Below are 8,611 nucleotides of genomic sequence, written 5' to 3' on the forward strand. Positions count from 1 at the left end.
TTGAGATTACTTGATGATTCTGATGCTGCCTGGGGGAAGGACAGAGCCCTGCAGCAGCAGAAGGAACTGGCCAAGTTACAGACTTTGACCTGGCAGAAGCAAGTCTGGAACCTAGCACTTACAATGACAGTATTTCATATGAACTCGGATATCCTCCAAATCAGGAACAGTTTCTCTTAGTATGCATTACCATCACAAAAATCTTAACATGTTAAATAGCAGCCTAAAAGAGCAGCAGAGATTTGTAGAAAAGGCAAGACAGTTTGATCCAGAAAGTTTTCATTTCTTATTGAAGTGGAAGTTCCCTTGCATTCTGAAATCACTGGTCAGATTTGTTTCTATCTTGCATACTGTACTATTGGGTTGGCCAAAAAGTCCATTACTTTGTTTCCATGAAATAAAGACACATTTTTCATTTCACCAATAACTTTATTGATTTGGATATTTTTAGTATGTCAGCTATCTCCCGCTAATGGCTTTTTGTGGGTAGAGGCCAAGGGTGCTGTTAAACATCTTCCAATGCATAAGACAACCCTACAGCAAAGAACTATTTGGCTAAAATGTCAATAGTACCAAGAAACTTTGCAAACCACTTTTGACACATTTGACCAGTCACAGCACATTCTCCATTCATTGCACAGATCTTTTCTTTTTTTTTTTTGCATTTCAGATGTGTTTTTACCTTTCTTAAAATAATAAAGCATAACACATCAAAATGTTGTGTATATTCTTCCATCTTCAATATTAAAATGGCTGTAAAAATTTACCAATTTTGATTCATTTTTAATGCATGTTGATATGACAGCTGTCACAATACAATCTAACAAAATTGTTTCAAATGAAGTTACACACAACTAAGCAATACTAAAGCTCCTGTATGGGAAAAAAATAACAGATTTTTTTGCCAACTCAGTATATTCTGGCTAAAACCAAAATATACACAAATATTATTTTAAAGAATTTTCTCATTGTTCAACTCTAGTAAAGTGAGGTGGAAGACATTCAGAAGTGGAATTAAGTATTATTCAATGGTTAGGTTCAAATTAAGTACTTTGGAAGACATGGTTTTCTCTCTCTCCTTGTCTGGAAGATGTGGTTTTTAAAAATCTTGTACTTATCTGAATTCAAAGAGCCTGAAGATAAACAGATTGCTGGTGAGAGGGGGCAGGAGTGAGCATGGAAGCCAAAGGTTATCCTAAGGTGAGAGGGGCTGAAGTCAAAAAGGCAGGTAAAGGAGTCAATTCTTCATCAGAGGAGGGGAAAACCCTTGATGAGAGAAAGGAGTATTTAGGAAATGCAGGTCAGATGTGCTTGGGAAAATAATGATATGGGTATTTATTTTTATGTGTAGAAACTTGTGAAATCACAATTAGTGCTGTGAGAGAACATGGGAGAGAAAGTTATATGCAATCATGGAAGAAGTTTAAAATACAATTAGCTATTCATGCGTTGCAAAATTGATTATCCCTCCACTTCTGATTCTCTTGCATTCACTACCCTAACAAAATACATATGAAAAATCTAATACATGACAAATTTCAAATTACTCTAATCTGAATATATTGATTGACAGTTTGTTTTTATTATATTCTCTATTCACTGCCACGTGGACCGGCTATTAGCTAATTGAAGCCTAGATCTCAGAAATAGAGCAATCTGGATAGACAGGTGAGAGGAAGTTCAAGCTTCAACCCATCACCCTTGGAATGCTACAGGCTCAAGTCCTATGCCGCTGACCAGAAGGCCTGACAGCCACTTTTTCCTTACGAGACATCTGGTTATTATGAGGTGCGGTCATGTCTTCCCTCCTCATGCACATATATACCCAAATGTTTTAAAATTTTCATACACAGATTTTGTTACAACTCACTTTACATTGGTCAGAAATATCACAACTCTTTCACAAAATGTTGACTTTCAGCAACTGCCTAATGAATGATGATTTTTAAGCTATTGCCTGTTAATTCTGCTAGTTTCCTGGCAGAAAGAGTCAGAACTCTACCAAAGCAGTAATTGATAACATCTGGATGGATATGGAAATAGTACTTGAACCTTGCTAAGAAGAGTAGATCTGTGGCTCTTTCCTGCGATACTAAAAATAATAATAATAAAAATTTAAACAACAGCTTAATGATATAAAATTTATATACAATGTTGTTCACCCCTTTAAAGTAGACAGTGATTTTAATATACAACGGAGTTTTGCAACTATAACCATAACGTAATTTTAGAACATTTTTGTCAACTCAAAAGGATATCTTGTATTCATTAGCAGTCACTCCCTATGCCCACCTTCTTCTCTGAGTCCTACACAACCACTAATCTACTTTCTTTCCCCATATATTTGTCTATTCTGGACATTTCATAAACATGGAGCCATATAATGCATGTATGTGGCTAATATCTGTAACCTTTGTTGTGGTATGTATCAGTACTTCATTCCTTTTTATTGCTGAATAACATTTTATTGTCAAGATACATCATATTTTATTTACTTGTTTATCAGTTGATGGAGATTTCCATTTTTCTTAATTATGAATAATGTTGATATGAAAATTCATGCACCAGTTTTTTTCAAGAATACATGTTTTTATTTATTTTGGGTAGTTACCCAAGAGTGGAATTACTGGGTTACATGGTAACTCTATGTTTAATATTTTGAGGAAATATCAAGTTGTTTTTCAAAGTAGCTGCATTATTTTACATTTCCAATTATATTATAATTTCCAATTTTTCTGTGTTCTCACAGACATTTATTATTGTCTTTTTAAAAAATTATAGCTATTCTGGTGAGTATGAGCAGAACCTTATTGGGCTTTTGCTTTGCATCATTCATTTGATTTATATGACTGATAAGCTGAGCAACTCTTTATTTGTTTATTGGTCATTTGCATATTCTCTTTGAAGAAATATCTATTTAAATTTTTTTCTTTAAAAATTGAGTTATTTGGTTTTGATTATTGAGTTGTAATAGTACTTTATATATTCTGGTTACAAGTCCCTTATCAGATATATGACTTGCAAGTAGTTACTCCCAGTCTGTGGGTTTTCTACTTTCTTCATGATATATTTTGGAGCACAAAACCTTTTAATATCAATGAAGTTCAAAGTAGGTTTACAGTTGTTCTTATGGAAAAAAAATCAATCTTTTGTTTCTATTACTTGTGTCCTTGATGTGTCATAGCATTCATTGCCAAATCCATGGTCACAGTGTTAAAATTTTATCTGATCACTGTTAAAAAAGGAAAGGGATTTAGTAAGAAGGCACCAAGAGTATCTACCATAACTGCTCAAAATGTCAATCTTTGTTTACTTTTAATAAATATATTTGAGTGCCATAACCTGACCTCTCCTCCCACTGAATCACTGTCCCCAAATCCTCAGGCACAGAAGAACAATGCAAGAGGAAATGGGTTGAAGTAGGCAGTTAAAGAGAAGCCTCACTAAGAGGAAGTCCTACAAAGTGATCAAAGGTGAATTGTGGGTGTGCAATGGCAGGATGTTGCTGTGATAGGAAAGTGATGCCCTCTTTTCCTTCACCTGTCTTGTTAAGGAGATATAAAATAAAAGATTTCTCTGCCTCTTGCTGCTAGGATTGCAGAAGGAAAGGTAATTCTATAGTAAAGTAACTAGGAAGAAATTTTAATTTGTAGGACTAATTTCATCCTGCAGGAAATCCGATTTCATAGCCATTTCATGGCACTAGGATAGATGAATGGCAAAAAATATGAAGAACGTTGCAAAAATTCTCATTTGCCAAAGTTGGTGTATTAAATAGGTCACTGGTCCTCAAGGAAGCAGAATGACTTCTACCCTCCAAATCTCATGTGAATGCTTCCCATTAGCAGTACCTGAACTGGGTATGAAGTCTTTTTAGTAGAGATTTTGGAAAATTAAATTCTTAGGCTTCTAGTCTTTGTGACACAGTGAGAGCAGGGCAGGGTAGAATGGGTGCCATTTGCCTACATACAAACATTAAGGAGAGGAATCATCATTATTGAAATTAGATATGGAATAAAAATAACAAGTTAAAGTAGATTTCTGGGACTATAGAGGAAAAGAACAAATAGAAAACAACAAGAGAACATGCAGTAAATGTGGATGGAAGAGCCTAGTGATTTAGTATATAGGTATTTCACAGTCCCGAGGGGTGAGAAACAATACTGAAGAACATAACAGAAGTAAAGTTTCCTCATTTGAAAATTTCCCTCATGTTCATCATGAGTGTATAGATTGAAATTCACTTAAAAAAATTCATATTTACATGGGTTCTAGCAAAATTTGAGTATTTCAAATATTATAAAAATACAAATCAATAAAAATGTTCAAGCAGAATTTTGAAATATAGGTTAACTAATGCAAAAGTTTACACATTACAAGTGTGTAAAAATACACTGAATAATCACATCTTTGCTTTATTGTAAGCCCTCTTCTATCCATAAACAATGATGATTCTTTATGACCTAGTGGATGGGAGAACTATGAGAAATCTAGAAAACATATTTGCTTACATATCTCAAAAAATATTCCAATGCATGCCAAAAGGAACAAAATTGCTATTAGTTTTACCCCCTGCAGAATGGAAGAAAATACAACCATATATAATATTGTGAGAGAAATAATTTTGATTCAAGAATTTTATATGAAGACAATGGAAAAATATGATCAACTCTACAAGGTGTCAGTAAATATACCTCTCATATCCTCCTCTTAAAAAACTTACTCAAAATCATTATGTGACTGAGATTAATTATTAATTTGAATTTTAAGTAGGGAAAAATATGATTTTCGAGGACTATCATTATAGAGTATTATTCTAATAATATCTATTGACTCCAGTGTACTTGTTTTATAAATAGAGATTATTGAATCCTAAAAAAAAGGATTCTTATAATAAAATATAATAAAAATAAAATTTAATAACAAAAAGAACTGAGGTCTATCATCCTAGATATTATTTGCAAGGTTACAAAGTAGTAGTTACAAGAATAATAAAACCACTGCAGTTTTTATTTAACATAAGGAACAAAGTCTTTAGATTGTTATTTTTCTTATATTACACTTTTCTCCTTTTAACAAAATTATGTCGTTAATATATGCATGTTAAAGAGGTTAAAAATTTGTGTGAAAGAAAAATCTACTTTCCCCACATTTCTGAACAAACTTCTATTAATTATTTTTAGTTTTTTCTCACTTTTTGTTATTTTCTAATTATTTTACTTTTAAATTTTATAAGAAGGGTAAGTACAGGTTTATATTTTGATGACTACAAAAATTAGAGTTAAAAAACTCAGTGTTCATGACAGTTTAAAGGCTGTGATCAACTTTCAAATACATGGAAAAAGTTTTTAAAAACACATAACATATAGCCCACGCAGAAGTAAAAATTAAAATATATGTTAATAAAGTATATAAAGTAAACTGTCAAACACCATCTGTCATTCTGAAAGTGAACTAGTTAAATACTGATGTTTAAAGCTTTTCAGACCAAGGTAGAAAATGTTAACTCCTTGTTACTTTATATAGTTACAATGACATAGAATACAGATAAAAATAAAAGGATGACTAAAGACCAATTTAGCAAAAACAAAATAAGTAGAAAGCGGTGCTGAAGGAGTGGATGGCAAAAGCCTGGATTCAGAAGGAATTTAATGACTTTAAATATGCACATTATTAAACAAGAATTAGCAAAAGAATAAAAATAAAATAATAATTACACAAAAATATAATTATATTTTAAAAGCAACAATTAATGGATTAAAATCAGGGAAAAATAGAATTCATGAGTGCATGGATTATTGGCAATAAAACTAGACTAGACAGATTTCCAGAAAATGTGGTTAAATAAAAGGAAAAAGCCAAATAAAATTTAAAAGAAAAATGGTGTAAAATTAAAATAGGACAATATGTAACCTTAATACATTGAGATTATAATAGTCAATGTATGTAAAACTGTGTGAAATGGGTTATTTTTATGGAAATATAAACAATAAAAATTTATAAAAATTAGAAAAAGCTGAATTAAATAATAACTATAAGCATAATGAAAAACATTTAAAAAATTACTCCAAATTCTCCAGGGATTGATTTACTGATGAATTATTTAATACTTGAAAGGAACAGGTACACTTAATGCAAGATAATTTGTTTCAGATCATAGGGAAATATAAAAAGTGATTAAATTGATTTTATGACATCAAAACCTGACAAACATTATACAGAAAAATAAAACTAAAAGCAGATATTTATTATAAATATGGGTTCAAAAATAAATTGATATGAAGAAATGTATATGCCTGGCATTTGTTAGCCACTCAATAAATGCATTCTACATCCCTGAAAAAGCAAGGCTATCCAGAACAAATTTTCTGACTTTCTCGTCTTATTTATACACACTTAATTTACATATCAACCCATCCTCACCTCATGTTTTTTGTATTTCTGGGTGTAGAGAGCAGGACCAATAAAATGGCATTGATCTGGTCAAGATAGCATGAAGTATATAAAACAAAAGGGAGTCACTCATATCAACCAAGATGGCTGTCAGTCAGCCATGATACTTCGGTTCAAGAAGGAAACCACCTAAGTCATGCTAGACACATCTGACAAGAAGAAACACCTATGATATGTGCACATGTGACTAGAACAACCATATCTTCAGAGTGGGACCACCCACAGACAAACTCCTGGGGAAATTCCCCACTTGCCATCAGGGGTACTAGACACTTATGAAGAGACCTAGAAGGGTGTAGTACACCACTCTCAAAGGTATAGCTAAGGCAGGTTCCAGACCACTGCTGAGACAACTGAGTTCCATACACTAGAATGCTGCTCTATGCCACGCTAATCTCCCTTGGTATTGGCCTGCTGGACTGAGGACTTCAACTCCCCTGCTGCCCACCTGGTCCTGGAGATCCTTCTTTTCAAGACAATGATAATTCCCTTGCCCACTGTGCTGTCTCCTAGACCTGCAGACTGAGACTCTGGGACTCGTGTTAACTATTCCCCATTAATTGTTGTGTGTGTATGTCTGTGTCATAGTTCTCTTAAATTTTTAGGGTGTAAGTAAGACATTAATATACATTAATGTTCTACTTTGAGTGAACCTATGTTTAATAAAAGCTAAGTGAATAGCACAGTTACCTTGTGTGACTCTTGTTTATTTCTTGGTGCCAGGTTCGCAGTAGGCAGCTAGCTGAGCAGCAGGTGCTCGGCTGACTTATAGGAAAGAATGTATCATGAACATAAGCTTATGACACAGGGGAAAGGAAATATTTTGTTCAGAAGCAAAAGCATCCAGCTGTGATCTAGATCCTATTCTATATGAAAATTGGAATCCCTACTTTGTCAATTACTTCTTTATCAGCATAGATAACCTCTTTCTATTAACTATTTCCTTTCAGCTCTTAAAGAAAGATTCCTCCGTTCTGCATCTTCCTTCCTTCATCACATATTTATTGAGCACTTCCAAAATGTCAAATACACTCAAAAGTCATGATCAGCTTATATGCCATCCTTGCCTTCAAGGAGCTTTGCATCCTGTCAGGATCCAGCTAAGTCATAGTAGGGCTATGTATTAAAATGTGGCCATACACAAGTAGTACTAAAGCTCATTGGAGAGGGTTCTGGGAATATTTCTGCTCCAGTCAATGCCATGTCTTCATCATTTCCTTCATTGTCTTCTAAAAGAATAGCTTCCACTTATCATCCCAATTCTTCATTCTTATAAATTTCTTCTATAGTTCACTCCCTCCTTGAAACCCACATGACTGTATGCTCTTCTACTTTTACTGCTTTTTCTTACCTATTTTTGCAGACTCTCATTCTCCCACCCTTTTTTTTTTTGTTACATATGAGCTGTTTCTCTTGAACACTTGATGCTTTTATCTTCTCAATTCACAGTCTATCACAGCACACTTTTTCTCATATAATTTCATGGTTTCAACAACTGTCTATATACTGGGTCTCAATCTCTACCTACAACATCTATCTCTCTTCTGAAGGCCTAATTTAAAACTCCAGCTCTCTATGGAATTTCTGTAAATGAATGCTTAACTGGTATCTCATACACAAGTGCAAAACAAACAGTACCCTCTCAAATCCTGCTGCTCACTCCACAGGTTCCCTAAGAGTGAAAAGCATCATTGTGTATACAATTTTCCAAACTATCCTCTATTCCCTTCTCTACCCCTCTCCCATTAACTTTGGACATCAGCTTCTATTCACTATACTTCTTTAGGAGCTTCCAAATTTGTCTTCTTTCTTCTGTGACTACTGCCTCAGTGCAGGCCATCAACATTTATTCATTATACTACTATAGAAGCTGTTTAAGTTATCTGTTTGCTTTCTTTCCTACATCCCTCTAATATACTTTTTTTAAAAATTGCCACTAGAGATATCTTTTAAAAGGCAAATCTAAGATAATTTTTTTAATGATACCTTGTTCTTTTAGCACATTGTACATGGCCCTCATGATGTGACTCCTACCTGTCCCTCCTACCTTTTTCTTTCTGTTAACACACAAAACATGCATATTTTGAGCAGAGTTAAAAAAGAAAAATCAATATTCATATGCACACAAATGCGCTCAGCTACCTCCCATTTTGATCTC

The sequence above is a fragment of the Furipterus horrens genome, unplaced genomic scaffold (genome assembly GCF_987537825.1).
Source record: "Furipterus horrens unplaced genomic scaffold, mFurHor1.1.pri manual_scaffold_6, whole genome shotgun sequence".
NCBI lineage: Eukaryota > Metazoa > Chordata > Mammalia > Chiroptera > Furipteridae > Furipterus > Furipterus horrens.